Source organism: Lepidochelys kempii, chromosome 9 (assembly GCF_965140285.1).
Source record: "Lepidochelys kempii isolate rLepKem1 chromosome 9, rLepKem1.hap1, whole genome shotgun sequence".
Classification (NCBI taxonomy): Eukaryota; Metazoa; Chordata; order Testudines; family Cheloniidae; genus Lepidochelys; species Lepidochelys kempii.
In genome coordinates, this window is record NC_136388.1 from 37,755,410 (window position 1) to 37,778,317 (window position 22,908).

General features: G+C 40.5%; 1 protein-coding gene across 3 annotated transcripts in view; it reads left to right on the forward strand.

The window, feature by feature from the left end:
* PAX3 (paired box 3) overlaps positions 1 to 22,908 on the forward strand; it is a 122,142-nt gene that overhangs the window by 5,395 nt on the left and 93,839 nt on the right. The gene's annotated exons all lie outside the window — the stretch shown is intronic.

The following is a 22,908-nucleotide window of genomic DNA, read 5'->3' on the forward strand; positions in this document are numbered from 1 at the left end:
CGGAGAAAGTGTGTCGGAAGTGGCTGGTCCGGGCCCGGCTAGGGGTTTTACGAGGCCTTCTCGTGGTGGTGGTAAAAGCTGGCCTTAGGCGTGAGAGCTGCTGGCACCTTTCTGCAGATGGCAGCGAGATCAAAGGGGGGCCGCTTCTCTCCAGGCATCCTTTGCTCCCCAGGCTCGCAGCCTGCTGAGGGTCCCCAGGAAGGCAGGCGATGCACTTGTAGAGGAGAAGCTCCGAGCCCACCTGTGTTGCTTTTCCTTTCATTGCTTCCCCCCGCCCTCCACCCCCATGCCCATAGGAGTCGTGTCCACGCTGCACATGGCCCCTAGCCTTAGTTGCGTTTCACCGACCCCGGACTCTGCAAGGATCATGTTAGAGGGCGCGCAAGAGACAGGTGCACACGAGCCCAATCCTGATTAGCGCAAGTTCTCCAAAGCCCAAAGGGAAATTCCCACGTGCAAATCGAAATCCCACGCGATTTTAAATCCCATCCAACGGCCGCTTTAAATTAACGGATTGGTGCAGTTCATATTCAAGAGGGAGTCGGAGGTAGGGAGAGAGAGTTGGTTCCTTTGTTTGGGATTTTCAGCAGCAAGGGAAACTTTAAACAATCCCGGGAAGGAGATCGCAGAGACAGCCCCCCGTTACAGATATGTCCTAATCGCACGGTGCAGAGCGCAGCGTGAGGGGCTAAAGTCACCGGGCCCCGAGTTAGCGCTGGCGTTCAGCTTTCCCACGCTTGGCCAGGTACTCTGGCTGGCCGCGGGAGGCGGCGCTTTCTCTGATCGAAGTGGCTCGTTTTGGGGGCTTGGTGTAAAAGAAAAAGTATATTCGGGGTGTGCAATCTTGTGGCCAGTAGGTCAAACCCAGCCCCTGCCCGTTCTTCAACCGAACCGCTATTGTGACTTTCATCATTCACATTGAAATCACTTTTCAAAGGGGAGCGAGTCTCTTGATTTGGGGCCCCAGCCTGCAATCTTTGCTCTGGCTCATTGGCTTCAAGTGAGGGAGTTTTTGCTTGAATAAACCTGGCAGGATCGGACCCTGCGAGAATAAAACCAAGAGTTCTTGTAATTTCCAAGTCCATCTCAGGCAGAGAATTTCCTTCTAGGGCAGTTTTGCATGCTGCTGAAAATTTTCTCAGTTCTAGCCCGCTATTGTTGTGAATCATTTGAAATAGTTCTGGTTCCTGGGAATTGGAAGTTAGGCACTAGGAGAACATAGGGAGGAAAGAAAAGAGTCTTCTTCAAAATAAAACCCAACCAAACAAGAAGTCTAAAAATAAATAGCAATTTGAGCTGGAGAAAAATAGAAACCCAGCTCAGTGGCTTGAGGTTTGCATGTATTTCAAGGCTAGGTTTTTATTATTGCCTCCTGAAAAGCCTGTGTGAGGTGCTGGGAAGTAGATGCAATGAAATCGAAACCTGAACAAGAAAGAGGAAAATGATACAACTCTCTGCAGGTTGTTGTTGTTGTGCCTAGTATTCCAGGCCTGGGCTTGGTAGGGAGATAGAGAGTCTGTTGCCAGTGCTGTGGGACTTGTTGCTAGAAGGTCCTAGCACTCCTCCTCCAGAGCTTGTTCTGCACATGCATAGGCGCTGAAGAAGAGGAGACAAAAGTACCAAATGAGCTGGTCAAACATTTGTACAACTTTTCCAGCTTTTACAAAGAAGGCCTTCTATACACAATCTACACTTGGAGATGAACTTGGAAAACAAAGAGGGGAGAGTCCATTGAAACTCACACTTTAGCTTTGCACAGACAAAGCTTCAGCTAGCAGCAGCTTGATGTGAACAAAAGAAGGCAACCTTTTTATAATTCAAGGAGAAAAGAAGAGAAAACAGCCCCACAAAAGGCCGAGAAAAGACATTATGGGCTTGCAATGAGGGATGAATTATTCAATGAGCCCCAATAGCTGATGCTTCGAGCAGTTTTATGGACTCTCCACCGTGGAAAAAGTGGCTATTTTCACCTACAAAATGTTTCTAGTCTTTCTAGACATCTAGAGATGCCGACTGCCATTCAAGAAGGACAACTGCTATTCTTTAAAGCTATAGTATCCCTCTGTATTGTAAAAACAAAACAAAAAACCCCTAAACTAGACTCTAACTCAGTGTTACTAGGGCTTTCAGGGAAGCTTCATCTTCTCTCTCTCTCTGTGTACATACATACACACCAAAAATACTAGGGAATTCATACATTTTAAGGCCAGAAGGGACCATTTGAACTTCCTTTATAATGGAGAGTGCAGAATTTTACCTAGTAATTCCTTCAGGCAGGGATTGGGCAAGCAATGGCTAAAATCAGTGTCCAAGATTTTGAAAAAAAACCTGTCTGTTTTGGGTGGCTTGGGGCTTTGAGTGCCCAGCTTGAGACACTTTAAAGGTGCCTACTTTTCAGAAAGTGCCACACACTTTTGAAAATCTTCAGTGTGGCTCAAATTGGGCACACCAAAATGGAAGTTCCCCAAATCACTCGTCATTTTTGAAAATCTGGGCAAATATGTCCAGAGAGTTTATCTTAGCTGGCTGAGCACTAATATTAAACAAAAGATAAAACAGGAAGCCTCGCTAGTATCCCTGATCCAGTCAGCAGCAACTATTACATGGATGGAGATCACCATTTGATTAAAAAAACAAAACCCCACAACTCAACTCTAGCTCAAAATTCTTTTGGTGCTCTTTCCCTCTCTGCTGCTTGAAGCTTAGGCTTTAGCCCCAGTATTGGCCTGGGCCAAAGTTTCAGTGATATTTCACAGACTCAGGGAGTACTAACAACCTGGATCTCAAAGGAAATGGAGGGATCTTTTGGGAAAATAAATCCCCACTGCCAGTGCTGTTGTCATTACTGTCAATATTTAATACTGATATTTTTAAAAGTGAAGTTCTCTTAGATTATTTGGGTAGAAAGGCTTGATGCTCAGATGGTGCTGCTTGCCTCTTGAAAGGTATTGAACTCTGAACTCCTTGAGCTGCCACTGAAATTAATGACCCATGGTGCCTACTACCAACGAAGCTGATGGCAAAACTCCCGTTAATTTAAATGGTGCAGGATTGGGTACAAGGGCTTTACTGGAAGTCAACGCCACACAACTCTTTGCAGGATCAGGGCTTTTAAAATGTGTCTCTTAAGTTCCTGGTAAGAGTTGGTTATCACATGGAAATGAAACTCTTCATTACAATAAGTCATCCTCCCATCCTCCTTTGTGTCCTTCTGCCACTTAATATTATTTTAGGAGTGGCAGAGATGCTGGAAAGGGTGAGATCAAGAAGAGATTTGTTAGCACAAATATTAGTGCGGGCAGGGTATTATAGAGAGCATTTTTTGGAGAATATAATTTAAAATGCACTGCTCCTTTACATATCCAGCCAGTAATCAAGATTCTGTTTCAAAACTCACTGATATCAGCAGGGCAATGATTTCACCCAGAATCTGTATTTAAGGTTAAAAACATCATCAGATCCCACTCTCTATATTCACATAGCCTGATTCTGCTCCCATTGAAGTAATTGCTAAAGCTCCCAGTAACTTCAGTGCTGCAGGGTCATGCTTGAAGGTATCCCATTGACTTAAATCTGAGGACTGTGAATAAGGAAAGCAGGACTTGTTCTCATACAGAGGTCTAGATAGAGAATACATGGTGGTATGGGTTATAGGGTTTATTGTCATGAGTTTGGGCTGGGTTTGTTGTTCACAAATGGTGAAGTCGCATGTGATTTATATGGGTTGTCACAAACAAGTGCCAATCAAAGCTTACCACTGCACCACACCATCATATATTCTGTATGGTAGTGGTATGTACTTTGCAGGGTGGGGGGAACTCTTTTAGGAATGTTTTGAAGAGTTTTATACAATGCTATTATTATTTTTCATAGCCCTGGCCCCACAGAGCCAGGTTACCTTAATACCATAAGTGCAGGATTCAGAGAGAAAAAAAACCTGACTAATAATCTCCAGAAACCTTTAGAATTACCTATAATAGAGCTGCAAACAAATGATGCTTCCCTCTGGAGAGCTAGCAATCTCCCCTTTCCAAAGCTAGCACTCTGTTCAGTTAGAAGATATCAGACTTTTAGCTCATCTCTGATCCATTTTGCACCTCAGTCTTGTATGATTTCTGGAGGGGGAGGGAATTCCTCATTTGAAGGAAAGAAAGAAACAATGTTTTGGTTTTGATGGCAGCTGTTTAAAGCTGCTCAGAGATTTGTGATGTTAGAAGTAGCCCTGGGAGAGTTGGACGAGAGGAAGAGCGCTGATAAAGTGCGCAAAAGTGCTTGACAAATGGCCAAGCCATGTGATATACTATATTTATCACATAGATGTAAACACCACATAAATAATCGTAACATAAACTCAAATCTGTAATATAGAAATAAATCATATCTATATCTAGCTCTATTTCTATTTCGATTATAGATACTTAGATCTTGACTGCCCCCCAACCCCCTACATTAATACTTAGTCCTACCATGCATGCAGGGGACTGGACTAGATGGCCTCTCGAGGGCCCTTCCTGTCCTATGATTTTATGGTTGACATAGCTATATCTTCTTCTAAATATACAAAGGGTTAGGCAACTTTTTACTGGGGGGAAGGGCTAGAGTTAAAAATAATAAAATAATAGCTGTTGAATACATCTTTAATCAGTAGTTTTGTAAATTTGTCTACTTTAAGTAAAGTGAGATAAATGACCTTCTGTTTCAGTGTTTCTTTTATTTATTAATGCAATCCCTAAATTTTGAGGGGGCTCAAGTCCCCCCAAGCTTTCTGTTGTCTAGGCCAATTATATGTAACACTTGATACTAATGTATTTTGAGAGATCGATATAGGTATATAGATGTAGATTGGTATAGATATAGATGGTATAGATATTATATATTATATGCATGTAGGCATATTATATACTTCGAATAAAGGCTTAGTCCATAAATAAGGAGCTTTGAAGAGAAACTTTTATGTGCCTTTATACATTATATTTTTGGAAAAACTGATTTATAAGGGGGAGTTGCATGCACCTTTTAATCTATGTGTGAAACGCTGTGTTGGCTAATTTGATGGCTCCCTACTTCATGAGATGGCTGTTGTTTTGTGAGTGAAAGTTAGGTGGTTTTAAAGTTCAACTGATGGGTGCAGCAGCATAGAGTTCTTTCTCAGCCTTTCTCAGTGCTGGATCAGGAGCAGGGTTGTGCTGGTTGGGAGACACGGCTGCTGCTGCTGCACTGGGTGACACAGTCTGCTTAGTGCTTAAATGGGACCCTCTGTTCTCCTACCCAGTGGAATTGGCCCCAGGCATGGTCACAATGGATTCTTCCCCAGTCATGCGCACTATTCCAAAGAGCCCTAGTCATCCCTACCCTTGGCTTCTCTGAGTGAGCAATTCAGGCTGCAGCAGACTAAATTGCCTCCTTTATTTCCTTCTTACTTTCATCTTGGATCAAACTCTCCTCCTCTTCCCCCCCCCCACACTTTTTTTTTCTTTTTTCTTTTTTGGCCTGAGGCTCACATTAGTGCAATTTCTGCCACCACCCCTCTTTTTGTGGGGGGAGTTTAAAGAAAAGAAAGATCTTAACACAAAAGCCCCACTCAGTAACTAGAAAGCCGAAGCTGTTGCTGCTTCTATAGCCGTATGATGCTTTTCCTGTTTGTGAGTTTTGGGAAACATTTTTGCTTTGTACTGTAATGGAATTAGAGGACAGATGCTGACTGTAGATGGGACACGCGACTACCAGCCTCTAGCTTAAATATTTAGATGCAATGTTACAATTACTGACTTGATGCATGAGCTTTGAAGTGGTTACACATGATCTAAAGGGTAGCATAGGCTAGATGAGCTCCAAGATGGATTAATTTTGGTTGCTAGATAACCTTCAGGAGGATATTTTTAGTCTGTTTAATTAATCTGATTAATTTCCCAAAGAAGAGGGTTGATGTACAGGAACCAAATATCAATCTGTGTATCTCCATTCATTTCTTCATTGTGGGGATGATGTTGGTCCAGTGGTTAGAGCATGGGACTGGAAAGAAGCAGAGTAGTTTCTATTCATGGCTGTGTGACCCGGGGTGTACCATCTCTTTTTGGTGCAGTTTTCCTATTTAGAGAACAGGGCTAAGTACACTTACCCACTTTTGTAAAACATTTGTGATCTTCAGCTGACAAGCACTATATATGTTCTGTGTATGTCTGCCACCAAACCATATTTTCTCTAAAACAAGGGACATGTTTTATTTGTTCCACTGTAAGCAATACACGTGCTATATGCAATTCAATAGTAAGACCACAAATTTTGTCTTACGGCGTTCTAATAAGGGTAGTTGTTCTAAATGTTCCTAGTAAAAAAATATCAGATATGGAATTAAATGAGATGACTCTGTGATTGAGAGCAAGGATTTTATTGAATCTATAATTTCTTAAAAGTACTTTCAAGTATTTTATTACTAGTATCTCTAAGAATTAAACTTGTGTAATTAGAATGGAGTTACTGTACTCAAACAGTTGAAATAGACAAAAAAGCAGGGAAATTTTCGTGACAAACAAGTGAGTAAGGACTGCAGGATTTAATATTAATATCACTATTTATTATTTTTATAGTGATAGTGCCTAGCATGCCCTGTCATGGACCAGGACCCCATTGTGCTAGGTGCTGTACAAACAGAACAAATAAATCCCAGATAAGATTGCACCTATTATTGAACCTACAAATAAGTTAGGGTCTAATCCAAGAAGGTGTTGCTGAGCATTTCCAGAGTGGTATTGAGCACCCCCAACTACCACTGGCTTCAGGGAGAATTGAGGGTGCTCCACACCTCACAGTATCAGGCCCTTAGATTACTATCTTGAAGGTCGATTAAGGCAAGAAACATTTTCAAGGAGTGTTAGATGTTTTACTCATTGCACACCAGTAGTGCCATATAGACAATAATGCTATCAACACCCCAAACAAGAGGGAAAATGATTCCATTTAGCAACAGGGCCTCTGATATACACACAGAGGAATGACACCTCCCTTTTTTGAAACTAAGGCTATGTCCACACTAGCACTTCTGTTGGTAAAACTTATGTCGCTCAGGGATATGAAGAAAACACCCCTCTGAGTGACATAATTTACACCGACAGAAGTGCCGGTGTGGACAACTCTATGTCAGCGAGAGAGGCTCTCCTGCCGACCTACCTGCTGCTGCTCATTGAGGGTGACTAAATGATGTCAACGAGAGCTCTCTCCCGCCGGCATACGTGGGAGATCTTACAGACGCACAGCTGCATCAGTACAGCTGTGCTGCTGCAAGGTCTCTAATGTAGACATAGCCTAAGATTTGATTAACGATGGTTTTATTTTGTTTTGTGGTCTTAAAAAAGTAACCTCCTTAACTTAAAAGGGCCCGATTCCAACTCTTCCCAGTAAATAAATTTAAAACAAGACCAAACTTCCCTTAGCAAATATTAGATCACAGATTCATGCATTTCAATTTATATGACAAAAACTGACATTTCAAATCATGCAAGGAAACTATTAAAGATGTTTCAGAGTAACAGCCGTGTTAGTCTGTATTCGCAAAAAGAAAAGGAGTACTTGTGGCACCTTAGAGACTAACCAATTTATTAGAGCATAAGCTTTCGTGAGCTACAGCTCACTTCATCGGATGCATATCGTGGAAACTGCAGCAGGCTTTATATATACACAGAGAATATGAAACAATATCTATTCCCACCCCACTGTCCTGCTGGTAATAGCTGATGGCCCACCTGATGATCACTTTAGATAAGCTATTACCAGCAGGACAGTGGGGTGGGAATAGATATTGTTTCATATTCTCTGTGTATATATAAAGCCTGCTGCAGTTTCCACGATATGCATCTGAGGAAGTGAGCTGTAGCTCACGAAAGCTTATGCTCTAATAAATTGGTTAGTCTCTAAGGTGCCACAAGTACTCCTTTTCTTTCTTTCTTTTTTTTTTTTTTATTAAAGATGTTATCTGTTTTGACTACTCTCTACTTCTGAATTAATATTTGACTAGACTTATAGGGTAACATTCTGGAGTCACTGAACTCCATGGCTTAACTCCCATTGATTTCAGCGTGGCCAGGATTTTGCTCATAAAATTCTTACTCTGTCTGTTGGCAAACACCATGCAGATATTGCTTTCAAAATCTTTGACTTTAATGGGAGTTTTGCCTCAGTATGAATTGGGCTCCTTTTGAACCCAACTTTGAAGGTGCTGAGCACTCTTAGCTCCCTGTGAAATCCTTGGGTTCAGGACATAGTAAAGGTTTACAAGATTGGGCCCTAACACCTCAATCCTTCAAACGTTGTCATATTTGAAAAGGAAAATGGAAAATGCATCAGATGAAGTGAGCTGTAGCTCATCTAATGAAAATGGAAGGAAAATGGAAAATGCATCCGATGAAGTGAGCTGTAGCTCACAAAAGCTTATGCTCAAATAAATTTGTTAGTCTCTAAGGTGCCACAAGTCCTCCTTTTCTTTTTGCGAATACAGACTAACACGTCTGCTACTCTGAAACCTGTCATATTTGAGTAACTAGACATCCCATTCAAAGGGCCTACTCATGTGCATAAAGTTACTCACATAGGTTACTGCTTGCAGGACTGAGTCCTCGATTTCTTTTGTCCTGTTGAGGGCTAAATGATAATGGGGGGGGTCTAATCCTGAACTCATTATTCGGGCAAATTTCTCTCTGAAGCTAAGGATTTCTGGCACTGCGTTAGCCAAAGTGATATCAGTTGGGAAGATAAGATTTTGTAAGTTTAGTCAGAGATAAATTCAAATTTACAAAAAAATCTAAGATGATGAAAACCTTAGAAGATCATTTTTGGGCGATTTAAAATGGTAATTTCTGTTGTATCAATTGAAATAAGTGAATTTGTTATCTAATATTTGCTGGAGGAAGGTTTAGTTTTGTATTTATTGATAAGATGCATTTATTGATAAGAATGGGGATATGTATTTGGAAGGGGAGAATACATAAAGTTGATCATGATAGATTATTGAGAGTCCCCAGGGTTAAGTAATAAAACTGTACTGGGAAATGAAGCAGAACTACAAAGTGTTCTCTGGTTAATTTAAGAAGAAATTGAGTGAAACACAACATAATAAATCAGACCAGTGTAGTCAATGTGAATTTCTCCATATAAAAATCACTTGAAATGCTATGTAAGGGGAGAGAAAGAACAAAATAAATGAATAAAAGTTTTGTATGCTTCCAAAAGTTCCCAAAATGCAGGGATCTCTTGCTAATAAAAGTGATGTACAGTAACATAACTCACCGCAAGACTTTGTTTAGTGCAACGTGGTGCATAATTTTACTTCATTTGCCCTGAAGTACTGCTGCCCCATGCTGTTAAACTAATTCTGTTTAAATCACGTTACTAGAGAAAAAGTGACGCATAATGAAATTAAAATAAAATCACCGTGGACATATTACAGTTAAACTGTTTCATGTGCTGAGAATATTTAGTTAGTTGGACTTCGATGCAGTCTATGGGAGGTCATTTATTTATTCTGGTAAATAAAGATTCAAGAACTATTAAGAATGTACATATATAACTAACATGACAGTAAAAAGGCAATTAAGTAGTCAGTTTTATGTCTTATCTCGCTGGTTGCTCTACAGTTGTTTTACAACTAGGAATTAAAATCTGAAAAGGAAGTTTTCAGTGTCTCTGGCCAAATATTGATTAAGTAGTTGTTTGCTGATACCTTTGTTACCCATAAAAAGGCCAGTAGCTCTGCCCCTTGTTGTTCATCTGCTATTGTAACTGATTCTTAACCATAGAGATCAAAGCAGGATCATTTCAATTTATCTGTCTTGGAAAATCCTTCTTTCCTTCTAAAACCTCCGTCGATTAATGATCAAATTGTCTTGGTGAGATGTGAAACTGAATGGATTCTTTATTTAATATGGTCTGAGGATATGTGCATTATATATATATATATATATTTTACAATTTTGTGGATTTTATATTTATAATTAAATATTTAGGTTATGTGAATGTATATATTGTATTATAAAATGCAATGTAATTTTGGAGTACTAAGATGCTTAATATTTCATTGAGTTTTAATTAATTTGGTTTCATTTAATCTAATCTTGCTGTTGGTGATAGTTTAAAGGAAGAAAGAAAAGAAAAGAAAAGAAAAGAGAGGTTATTGTTTACACTAAACACTGGCTCATTGCAGGGGGTGCTGGGCGAGACCAAAACTTCCATTGAAGGCAATGGGAATTTAGGAAACTCAGCGCATGGTGGGACTGGGCCCTAACTATAAGAATAATGCAACAATTCGTGCACTATTTTTTAATATGTGGTTTCATTATGATGATTTTGTAGGTGATTCTCATTTGCATTAGTGAGGATGAATGTATTGCCCCTTCTCAAAACTATGGGGCAAACCTAATACGATAAGACATGTGAAAAGGATTTAGCCCTTGAAACAATTCTCAGCAGCAGAACATAAACCTGTATTATGAAATGCATGCCACCCCATCCTCAATATGCAAATACAGCATATATAGTATATGCAGTTTAGGGCTCTTTTACAGATGTACAATTATGATATGGAGTTTCAACTAAAATGCAGAGTCTGAAAGCCAGATCTTGGTCCCATGATTACACTGGTTCCACTGATTACACTGGGACTTTAACTTTAGATACAATGGTGGTGAGCATGGTATGAAAAGATAGATAGATTAGATACTGCTAGGGACATTGCTATTGATTTTACATGGACGGTGCTGAGATATTACAGCAATATACATCCAGCTATATAAAATCTATAAAATAGAGATTTTTTAAAATCAGCACTTTACCTACTGTCTTTCTTAAATAAATATTTGTATTTGTTTGATCTGCAAATCTCTTGATAAAATAACAATCTATGTACTCTTCACAAATAACTGGCTACTTCTGAAGATATTTTGCTCCAGTCTGATAGTTAAGATTCTTAAAAAATATTTGTGGACAAAAGTTCCTTGAAAAATCAGAATTTTTAACCTGTACCTTTCAGTGGATCTCTGCATGATAAGAAGAGTCACATGTATTCCACATTATGATTTTTTAAAATTTTAGTGGATATCTGTCTTGGAGTAGAATTTCTGCCAAACATTGCCAATGTTTATATCATGCCTGAGTCCATATACGGGTCTTTCTTAAAGATTTATATATCCATCATGTGGCTCATCTTGGAAGTCCAAACCAAAAATGGCTATGTAGAAATTTCTTTATCAGCCATACTACCACATAGATCATCAGAGTGATTTGTATTATGTGAGGACTAAACAATCTTCAGCTGACATTTCAGTGTCCAGAAAGTTTATGCAACATCAGTCAAATCCCTTTCACCTTACTCTTGCCTGTAAGAACATATATATGCCAAGTTAAGTAGGATTTGGCCCATATGCATAACCCAGAAAACCAGTAACTGCTCCAGTTCTCCTAGCTCATTAGTTAATTACTCCACTTTATTAAAATGCACCTTTCTATTGTTACATACCCCAGTTAAATCAAATTCTTAATTTAACCAAATCAGACTTAACCCCCCTCCATAACCCATCAGAATTACTCTCACGCATCACTCTCCGTATCCTCAATCAATTATTCAGAGAAAGGTTGGAATAAAAGTAGGCAGGCCTTGCAGCAAGGTCAACTGACTCAGGCGCTGTTAGATGTAGGGAGTGATTCCATAGTTGGAAAACACTTAATTGAAAATGTCCTTCCAGTAGCCCCTGCCCATTTAAATCCCCAGGCTGTTAGTTTTATTTGAGCTGCTGTTCTAAGAGTTGAAGTCTCTCAGGTAGCCAGGACCCGGTCATAAGAATCAACCAGGTAGCAAAAGCTCAGTGATGGTTGTTGCAAACTTACCAATAGAGTTTAGTGAGGGGGAAAAAAATCATGCTATTGACCATCTGAGATGGAAGTCATGTTTCCACGGGTTTCATGGAGAGCAAAGTATCTTGTGGTTCTCGACTCAATATTTTTAGCAAAGGAAGGACTCTGAGAAAAAGAGAAAAATGGCAAGAGTTTAGCTAACATTAATGTCTGACTTGCCATTTCCCCATTTTCACTAAGAAAAACAGTCAGTTTGTCCTAGATCAACTTTGTGGATTCTTGGGAAAATTTGCAAAACCCTCAGTGCACAATACTGATCTCACTTAACCTATCAAAATCAGGAGTTACTCCAGTGAAGTCAGTGGGGGGTAGGGGTGGGAATAAACAAGGGGAAATAGTTTTACTTTGTGTAATGACCCATCCACTCCCAGGCTCTATTCAAGCCTAAGTTAATTGTATCCAGCTTGCAAATTAATTCCAATTCAGCAGTCTCTCGTTGGAGTCTGTTTTTGAAGTTTTTTTATTGAAGAATTGCAACTTTTTGGTCTGTAATCGAGTGACCAGAGAGATTGAAGTGTTCTCCAACTGGTTTTTGAATGTTATAATTCTTGACGTCTGATTTGTGTCCATTTATTCTTTTACGTAGAGACTATCCAATTTGACCAATGGCCATGGCAGAGGGGCATTGCTGGCACATGATGGCATCTATCACATTGGTAGATGTGCAGGTGAACGAGCCTCTGATAGTGTGGCTGATGTGATTAGGACCTATGATGGTGTCCCCTGAATAGATATGTGGGCACAGTTGGCAACGGGCTTTGTTGTAAGGATAGGTTCCTGGGTTAGTGGTTCTGTTGCGTGGAGTTTGGTTGCTGGTGAGTATTTGCTTCAGGTTGTGGGGCTGTCTGTAATCAAGGACAGGCCTGTCTCTCAAGATCTGTGAGAGTGATGGGTCGTCCTTCAGGATAAGTTGTAGATCCTTGATGATGCGTTGGAGAGGTTTCAGTTGGGGGCTGAAGGTGATGGCTAGTGGCGTTCTGTTATTTTCTTTGTTGGGCCTGTCCCGTAGTAGGTGACTTCTGGGTATGCATCTGGCTCTGTCAGTCTGTTTCTTCCCTTCAGCAGGTGGGTATTGAAGTTGTAAGTTGATAAGAAGGTGTGAGTAACTGTAGGGGGAAACATTAGCCTGGGTAAATAGTTTTTAGTTTTAGAGGCTAAGGCTCCCTTTGTGAACCGGTGCACTCAGTTCACTGACTTAGGGTTAGTCTACACTGGCAACGCTTGAATGTGGCTTATGTAGTCACAGCAGAGTGCTGAGAGAGAGCTCTCCTAGTGCTCTAAAAAACCCGCTCCATGAGAGGCGTAGCTACCACTGCTGGGAGCATGGCACTGGTGCACTGCCTACACCGGTGCACTGTCTTTACAGCGCTGAAACTTGCTGTGCTCAGGGGTGTGTTTTTTCACACCCCAGAGCGAGAAAGTTGCAGTACTGTAAATTGACAGTGTAGACAAGCACGTAGTGATTCAAGATTATAGTATTATACAGTCAATGTTATAACTGGAAAAGCAATGTTAGATCACTGAGTCCACTCCCATGCAAGTGCAGTATATAGGGTCTGCTCCTGCGCCCTTTGAAATCAATGGGATCCCACTTCCCTGCAATCAGGATTAGGCAAAAAGTGCTCCTGATATTTGATTTTGCATTTGGAATGCTCGTTTTCCATCAAATTCATAGGACTCAGACCTGTATGTTGTAGAACGCAGGCCTACTTTTTAAATAGTCCATTAGAGCAAACTGTTTGTCCACCACTTCTGATGAGCATGCAGGTTGCTGGCTGTATGAGTGGCTATTTCACATGCTGTTCTGGGTTATTCAGGGTTTGTTCAGCCCCAACTCATTCTCCAAGGCCTTGCCTGCCTGCCCCTATCTACTGAATAGGAAAATATAGCTGGCTTCCAAGTCACTCACTTCCCATGGTAGACATGGAAAATGAGTGCCCATGGCAGCCATTTTGTTTGTCTGGTTATTTCTTCACTCCATGTATATATGTGGTGTGTGCATAAATATTCTGCAACCAAATTGTCCCTTCATTTACATCTGAGCAACCACAATGTCTTTAGTGGGGCTAAGCAGGTGTAACTGAGGTTAGTATTTGGCTTTGCTTTGGGAATGGAAAACTTCTTGAGTTTGAGGGAACCAGAATAGAATCCAGCTCACTTTCCCATAGATGTGTTAGTGCTGCAATGTTAACAAGCATGAAAAATAGTAACAAAAATGTACTTCTGTTGGTAAAGTAAGCAGGCCTGACTCTGAATACAAACAGGGAGCAGGTCTGATTAGTAAAAAGATGACATTTTTACAGTCACTTTTCAGAGAACTACACTTTAAAAGGCTGTAGCCAGGGCCTGATCCAGCCAAAATGGTCTTCACAGCCTGCCAGAGCTTGGAAGCTGTGTTACGTATTGTGAAAATCCCCCTAATAGCTGGTGCTAATACTCCTCACTTGATCCAGATTCTTGGGCTCCCCAGTGGCTGAAGCTTAATCATGATTTTGAAGGGAGCTATACTCTTTCTCTGCCAGCTGTATTTCTCACCCCCACTTCCCAAACAGAAAAGCAGTTGGAGTTTTGGGAAAGAAATCAGAATATTGTTGGGATGCTCAGAGAATCAATGGGCTGGAGAAGCTAAAAGTACTTCTTTTCCTCCTGGCTGACATGTCTTTCCCTGAGGAAAGTTAGAAGGTGGGATTTATGCTATATCTATTTCAAAAGAGATGGAGAATGGATGACACAAACATTTCTCCTAGTCTGACCTCAGGAAAAGATTTGTCAATAATAGAAAAGTTCATCAGGGGCCAAACATTGCCTGAAGATTTAAAAAAAAAAATAAAAAAAATCCCCCCAAACAAGGTCTTCCCAATGTAGTGGTCAGAGGTGAGAGGTGGGACACTTCCAAATCTCCACAGAGATTCTTAAATTTAAAACAACCTGGCTGACTGGGGAATAGACTGGTTAGTGAGACTTCCTGTTTCTAACACCATCCATGACAATGAAGGAAAGTCACTCTAACTTGGAACTAGACCAACTCACATTTGTTTCTTGCCCACTGGCAAGAAATTTGAAGGGAGCCAGAATTAGAAGTTCTGCTGCATAGAAGAGGGAGAGCTCATTTGGATAAGTAGCTCTCTTTTACTGGGTAGACTTCAGATTTTAGCAATTTTTTGAGAAGCAGTGCTTCCTGGCAATGCCAAGGATAACTTTAGCTGGCCTGTGACCACTGTTTAGAAGTAATCATCACATTTCTGTATAGTAAAATATAAATACATTGAGAGTGTGTTGATATATAGCTCTAGGAGTGAAAAGAGGTGTTACCAGTGTTATACCAATAAAATAAAAACCAGCAGGATCTTATTAAAGGGGAAAAGGCAAAATGCCACATTTATTGAGAATACAGAAAGAATCATAGTAAGCAGTTAGTTATAGCTATAACATTCCATTCAATTTCATATTTATTCACACATTCATTCACACACACACACACACACACAGGTTCTGCAAGGTTGGTATCATAGTTACCAGCCTTAAAGTTGCTCATGCCAAGCCACTGGCCAGGTGGCCTGGACATGAGGAGGGAGCAGGGCCTTGTCAGATGCTCATCTGATGCTCCTAGAAGTTGGTTTGCAGAATCAGACCCCAAAGTTCTCACTTTCTAGAGTCCATTTTTATAGGAATTTCTTCCTATGCCAGTCTATGGGAATTGCTTCATCATGCTGTTGCTGAATCAATCAGCAGATCTCACATTCCTGACGGCTCCGTGCAGCCCAATGTTATCTTGTTCTTTGGTTCTCCCACCCTTGAGGCTGTTGGGTGGATTCCAGTCTGCCCTCCGGAGGGTCCTCTGGTTATTTCCACTTGACGCCTTCTTCAGCCGATGGACACTGGATTCTTAGGCTGGCACCTCCCTGATCATTCAGTTATTATCCACACCAGGCATCCATCCACATACATCCTCTATCTCTGTTTTAATCACAATTGTTAACAAAGCGAGATGAATACAACAAAAGGGCGGGGAGTCTCTGGGTGCTGTTTCTGTTGTTGCAGAGTATTGCTTTGAGTCTCTCTCTGTGTGAGTAGTTGTTGTTACAAAGAATTGCTTTGAGAACAGACTCTATCTTAGAATGTACTAACGCAATTAGCAGCTTGCAAGTTTCACACATAGAGGGAAAGAAACAGTACCAAAACCCAAGAGACCTCTTAATTAGTAATACCCTGGAATTTGAACTATGGGGAATCAAACTCATTTGTGATTTTAATACAGAACTTCTTTAATATGATCCAACACAAGTCTGGTTTATGTTTTGTGTGCTGTATCTTTAAATTGAGAGGGGTTTGCAGGAGCAGCTGTGAGCCAGTTGCCATTTTGTGTTGTTTTTTCTGTTTGTTTTTCTCTATCTGAAATTTAAAGTAATTTAGACTGAAAATGAGACTGCTTTGCTCTTTGAGTCTGGGGAAAGTATAACAAGGAATGTCACACACTGTGGCTTTTAGATGGGACGATAAAAATGAAGGTCCTGCCTGCACCTCATGGACATTGAAGATTGAACAGCACTTTTAATAAGAGTAAGGGATTGCGCCGGTGTGTCCTCTCCCCACATCTGCAAAGAGTGCTGCTGTCTGCCTGACTACCGTTATCAGATACCTGCCATTAAGTGGTATTGAATGGACATTGGGCTTGATCAAAAGCTCACCACAGACAGTAGGTGTTAATATTACAGCTTTCTGCTGTGACTGTTCACCAGTACAAATGTAGTGTGATATTTGCCTTCTGTGAATATTGGCCCAGACGTTCAAAGCTATTTAGGGGCCTAACTCCTAAATAGCTTTGAGGATTTGGACCATTCTTCTTAAAATTTGCTGTTTTTTTTTTAACACTCCTTCTAGTGAGTACGTTTGCTAGAATATTCACAGAAGATGGACACAAAAGGGGCACAAGCACAGTCAAAGGGTATTTGTTAAAAATTTAAATTGATATTCCCACAGCATATTTTGCAGTATTAGCCCAGCTTTTAAAATATGTCTTTCTGTGAAGGCATCTGTGTTAAATGGATTGACTCCAGAGAGAAATAAAAAAGGAAGTTCATAGTTCACTGTGTTTATTCGATAAATTGGTACTTTCTGTTATAAATATTCTTACTGGCAGAAAGGTGTGGGCTAGTGGTTTGAACACATGACTGGGGATCAGGAAATCCCAGCTAAGACCTAATTTCAGCTGAGACTGATCTGAGCAAGTCCCTGGGACCAGAATTTTCAAAAGTGTACACCATTGGATGCCTCAGTTCTATGGGTGCTCAACTGCAGACACACAGGGTCTGATTCTCAGAGATTCTCCTGGCCTGCCTTCTCCTTGGCTTTCAGAGGTTCACATTAAATGGCTGTATTGCTGTGAATTATTTAATGAGCCTTTTTTTTACACCATGATGTAAACATTCACTAATGACAGAGGAGGAGGTTTTGTGGGCCTGATCCAAAAGTCTGTTGAAATGAGTGGAAAGACTCCTATTGTCTTTAATAGGCTTGGGATCAGGCCCGAAGGTACTTATGTTGTTTCCTTCCCTGGTTTTTTTTAAAATCTGGTGAATTTAAGCATTCATGAGCAGGCAAGAAGAATACTGATTAGAATCAGGCATGGAGCTGGGAGCAGCTGTGGATGCTTATTGCTTTGGTACTGCATTTAAGTCCTGATCTGCAGCACCACTAACAAGAAACTCTATGTGGATTCTGCAAATTGTGGAAAACTATCAGATGTACTCGATGTTCTGGGATAGGAACAAATATTCACCAAGTCTTGACTGAAACCAATAGGTATCTATACTTCTTACCTGCTGTATTTTACATTTAAATCTAGGCTAACCACTGGAAAATGTATTGCAGGGAAAAATCTTGTATCTGCAGGGAGATGAACTGAACGTTCCATTGCTAACATCTACGATTCTGTGGAATCAGGCTACACAATCAAACACACAAACAATCAAGCAGAGTAGATTGCCTGTGGAAAAGCTGCTCGCTCTTTAAAAGGAACAAAAAGTTTTACAGCTTAGAAATAGTATACCCTAGAAAGAGGTGTGTGTAAAATTTTAGATGAGACACGTTTTGTGTGGAGAATAATACACTTGTAAAGAGTGCCAGGGTGGATGTCTTGTCTTCTAGTTATGTTTTGGTGAGCATCAGTCATCCAAGGAAGAACTTCAAAGGGCTATGCTCCTTTTTAGGGGACAGGTTTTCCTTGAGGAAGAGCTATTCTTTATGCCAGGCATTGACATTTTTCTCCTATGGTAGAGGAGGTACTAGGCAGCCTTCGCATTAAGGCGCCAAATTTGGAGGTTCCCTGCCTATGGTGGAGCTGATATAGCCAGAAAGAAGTTACTAAATTATCCAGCCAGTGGTGTCTTTTGTTGCTAGCTCATAAAGATACTTCAGAAAAGCTGTTTCTCTCTTGAGAATACACCACCAGATTGCACCTGAGGAAGGGTATTCTCAAAACATGTTCCCCATTCCAGGGGAGATAATCCCAGATCTTCCTACTTCCCTGCCCCTGAAAATTACTCATTAATGGGGCTTATTCACATACTGTAAATGGCCTCTTAGCTGAGAGAACAGACTGTAAAGGGTTTCCATATAATCAATACAAGTATATTACCTCTATGCTTTTATACAGCTCGGGCTGGGTGGTGAACTATATGTCTAACAGCATGTATGTGAAACTTCATGCATTGTAATGGGAGGTACGTGTGCAATGGGCAGGACCGGTTCTAGGCACCAGGAAAGCAAGCACATGCTTGGGGAAGCACAATTCCAGGGGTGGCATTCCGGCCACCCTTTTTTTTTTCTTTTTTCTTTTCCTTTGCTTGGGCGACATTCCAGCCACCCCACCCCACCCCCCCTTTTTTTCTTTTTTGGCTTGGCAGTTGTGCTCTCGGAGCTTGGGGTGGCAAATTTTTTGCTTCGGGCAGCAAAAAACCTAGAGCCAGCCCTGGCAATGGGAGGATAAATGCCATAGGAGTTTTAATTAATATCTACAAAGTATTCTGCACATTGTGGACAGATTTTTGTTTCCGGGATGTTGAATACAGAAGAGGGCACATTTTATGGTGACTTATGTAAACTAATGAGAATGATTAGAAAATGGGTGCAAACAGCAATGTCTTCTAACATGCACTGATACATTCTGTGGGCACGAAAAACAAGTGTTTATGCAACTTAAATTGTACAGAGGGTGTATGTGTGTGAAAGTGAACAGCAGCGAATGGTGGGGCAAGAAGGCCAAGATGTGACTAACAGGAGGGTGCAAAGTAAAGCAGACATTTTAAAATCTGCTTCCATCACAGATGACTTCCCCAACTCTTCTGGCAACATGTACAAGTCTGCTTTCTTATTGCTGTGGAAAAATCATCTTTGGGAATAAAAAAACCGTCCCCACTGTATCACCGCCACCACCCATCTAATGCACGTTCCTAAGAGGGAGAGAATAGTCCTTGAATTGGACACTGTGCAGTTGGGTGGCAGCAGTCACTGTAGAGCTGTGCTGTTGTGATGGTGCGAAGACGCCTGTGCAGTGTTCTGCACAACAGTGGCTATCAGGACAATAAAGCTTAAGTCCGCTAAATACTCAGAAAGGCCATCAGGGTACAGCAGGTGCTGCAAGTACGTCAGGAAACGGTGAGAGGTGCGGCTTTTGTAAGTATCTTATTTGATCTGCAATGTCTGCTGTGTACTGTGCCTCAGAACATTCTATGGTCATCTATAAACCACATTGTATAACAGACTATTCCTGTCAATTATAGTATTTTGCCCAACCTGACACTGTAAAGGGATCTACATTTGTCTTGCTTTATTTATTTGACACTGCAGAATCCCAACATTATTTGTTCCGTGTACCATGGCTTCTTTTCTGTGTTTGTTTATTTTACATCTTCCTCGTTTACACTTCCATTGCAGAATGTGGCCTAAGCTGTAAATGAATATTTAAATAACCTGCAAGGACCTTTCTTGGGATCTTTGTCTCTTTATCTAAGTTGTCTCTTCCTTTAGAACAAGACCATGTAATGGGAAAATCCATCTTCTGCAAATGTATCATGCATATCCCTGTAACCTGACCTATATTATCCATATCTGGTTATCTTTCAGAGAGGGAGAGAGCTCTTTTTATTACTGGATTCAGAGTAGCAGCCGTGTTAGTCTGTATCAGCAAAAAGAAAAGGAGGACTTGCAGCACCTTAGAGATGAACAAATTTATTTGAGCATAAGCTTTCCTGAGCTACAGCTCACTTCATTGGATGCATTCAGTGGAAATGCATCCAATGAAGTGAGCTGTAGCTCACGAAAGCTTATGCTCCAATAAATTTGTTCCTCTCTAAGGTGTCGCAAGTCCTCCTTTTCTTTTTATTACTATTACTTATTTGGATGTCTGAGTTTAGAATTTAGAAAATAATGTGTTAACACAGTAGAACATGCTTAATTTAATAAAGAATGTGTGGTTAAAAGACTTAACTGTAACTAATGTAGAGCATACAGAACTGATCAGTGTACTGTTGGGCTTGAGCTACAAAGTTCAGGGTTGTTCTGACCCATGGGTTTTGGTTCAATCCATTATGGAGTTAGGGGCCAGCTACAAAATTTGGAAGTTTGTTTCCAAACTTCCTCTGCTGTGTGGGTTTATATAGTGGGTTTGTCTGTCTCATGGACTGGGACTGGCACAGGGGGAGGGGATCAACTGCACCCCCATATAGGGGTCTAATTGATAGGCACTCCTGCTATGCTCTGAGGTATCCCGCCATCAGGTGCTCCTTTGGAGGAGGGTGACTCTTCACTGTCCCTGACTCTGCATTGTGCTTAAATGGTGTCATCTCGCTTTGGTGACTGCATGGAATAAGCACTAATAGCACATTGGGGGTGGGGGCATGACAATCGTTACACAGGGGGCTCTTGAGGATATCCGCTTGCCAAGGTGGCACATGACATGAACAATGGCTGAGCTATGTGATGTTTGTGATATACAGGACAACCGGCCACAAATTAAATTGTAGTGAACTGCATGGAAAAAGAATGGTAACACAAAGCACATGTGGGACAAGGATGCTGGTTTCAATGTTGCACATGTTGTATCAACTGGGATACCTCCTAGCTATCCCGGTGGCGGAGAGGCTGTTGTGGATGATGTTTTCTTGTGTAGGCGCAAACAATGGCTTGGCACTTCACCACGACATATACTTCAAAAATGTAATTGATGGGTTTGGCCTTGAAAACGGCCAAATTAAGGAGCCGAGAAATGCCCCTGGCTGTTGAAATTCCAGCCTTGTTAACCACTCTCGTGGCCAGATAAGCCTGCAGCAATTGAGACTGCCCTCCTGAGAAGGATCACACGGCACCACTCTAATTATGTATGCTCACGGTGCTACATGTCCTTTGTATGTTTTCAGTTCTCTTTCACAGTGAGAGGTGAATTCCCCCCACCCCCCACCCCGATCCCCCAGTGGAACCACGCTTAAAATTCCCATTTCCTTCGATGGGTGTTCTCATGTAGTACCTCTGTATCACATGTGGAACAGGAATCTTTAATTATGAACAAGCTGGCTGTGGAGTAGTACTATGATTCTGTTTTATATCATGTTTGAATTATGTTTTCCATTTTGATGCCTTCAAGACCCTATTATGCTGTGAAAGGTTTTCCTGTAGTCCTTCCTCACATGAGTAGTCCCTTTGATTTCTGTGGGGCTTCTTACATGAACAAAGGCTGCACCTCTCGCCTTTCATAAGGCTCACCTTGATTTTAAATATTTTTGCCCCAACTGAAATAGAGAAATATTTTATATAAAAGCACTGCCTAATTTGTACAGATAGAGACAATCCAGATGAGTAAAACCTTGTTGCTGCAACAATTAGTGAGTGAGTCATTGTGGAAAGTTAGTAAAAAAAAAAAAAAAAAAAGAAAGACAAGAAAAGGGGTATGCATATTCACCAGTAAATCCCAGAACAACTTTAATGGTTGCATCAACATTTGGAAGCTAGATCATAATCACGTTTGAGTGGAAGCATAAATTTGTGAGTCGTTTCCATGGATAATAGTACTTTTCATTTGAAATAAATATTATTGATTACCATTTTCTTGTATGTCTGTATTGAAAAGAAGAAGAAAATGACTTGTATTTCAAACCCCTAAAAGCACGATTGGAAACGACTTATCATCCATTTTAACATCTTACTTTTAAAAATTAAGATAAAAGAATGAACAAAATATGGATATAGTTAGAGATGGACCAAGGAGATGGTGTTTGTAAAATCTTCTCAACTGGGCTTTGCTTTTTCAAAATCAAACTCAAGAAACAAGAGAGCTCTTGATTCTGGTCCATTTTATTTGAGTCACTAAACTTTGTGTTGGAGTGGAGGTGAGTAGGTTTGAATTAAAGTTTTTTGGTTTTACCTCAACAGTAATTAAAACACACACTTGGAAAAAGCATGAGAGATTTTTATTTTCTTTTTTACACAGAGCATTGCAGATGCTTAAAAGTAGTTTCCATAAATAACTTTTAAACTTGATATTTGCCAACAAAAGTTAAAACATGAAGACAGTCTAGAATTCATTATGATTAATAATATACAAATATGTTTGTGTAAACAGTGGAAAGTAAATATTAGGAGTTAATCATCCCTGTTACACTGTGAGATTGGGAAAGAAGAGACCTTGATTCTGTTCCCGAGTCTGGCACTGACTTGCTGCATGACCACAGGCAAGTTACGCTACCCGTGCCTCAGTTTCCCCATCTGTAAAATGCTTACCCATCTTATAAAATGTTTTGACACAGAAAAGTGCTAAATGAGTGCAAAATAGCATTTTTATGATCTTGCTTCCATTTGTAGTTTGTTTTTAATTCTGTTACTATTTTATACCAGAAATGTAACACATTTTATTGTGTGCAATAGGCACCTGCTCCACAGATACAGAAATAGTATAAAATCTACAAGATGCAGATGAAGTGGATATGCTGTAAGTTTCTATTATATAAACACTTGAGA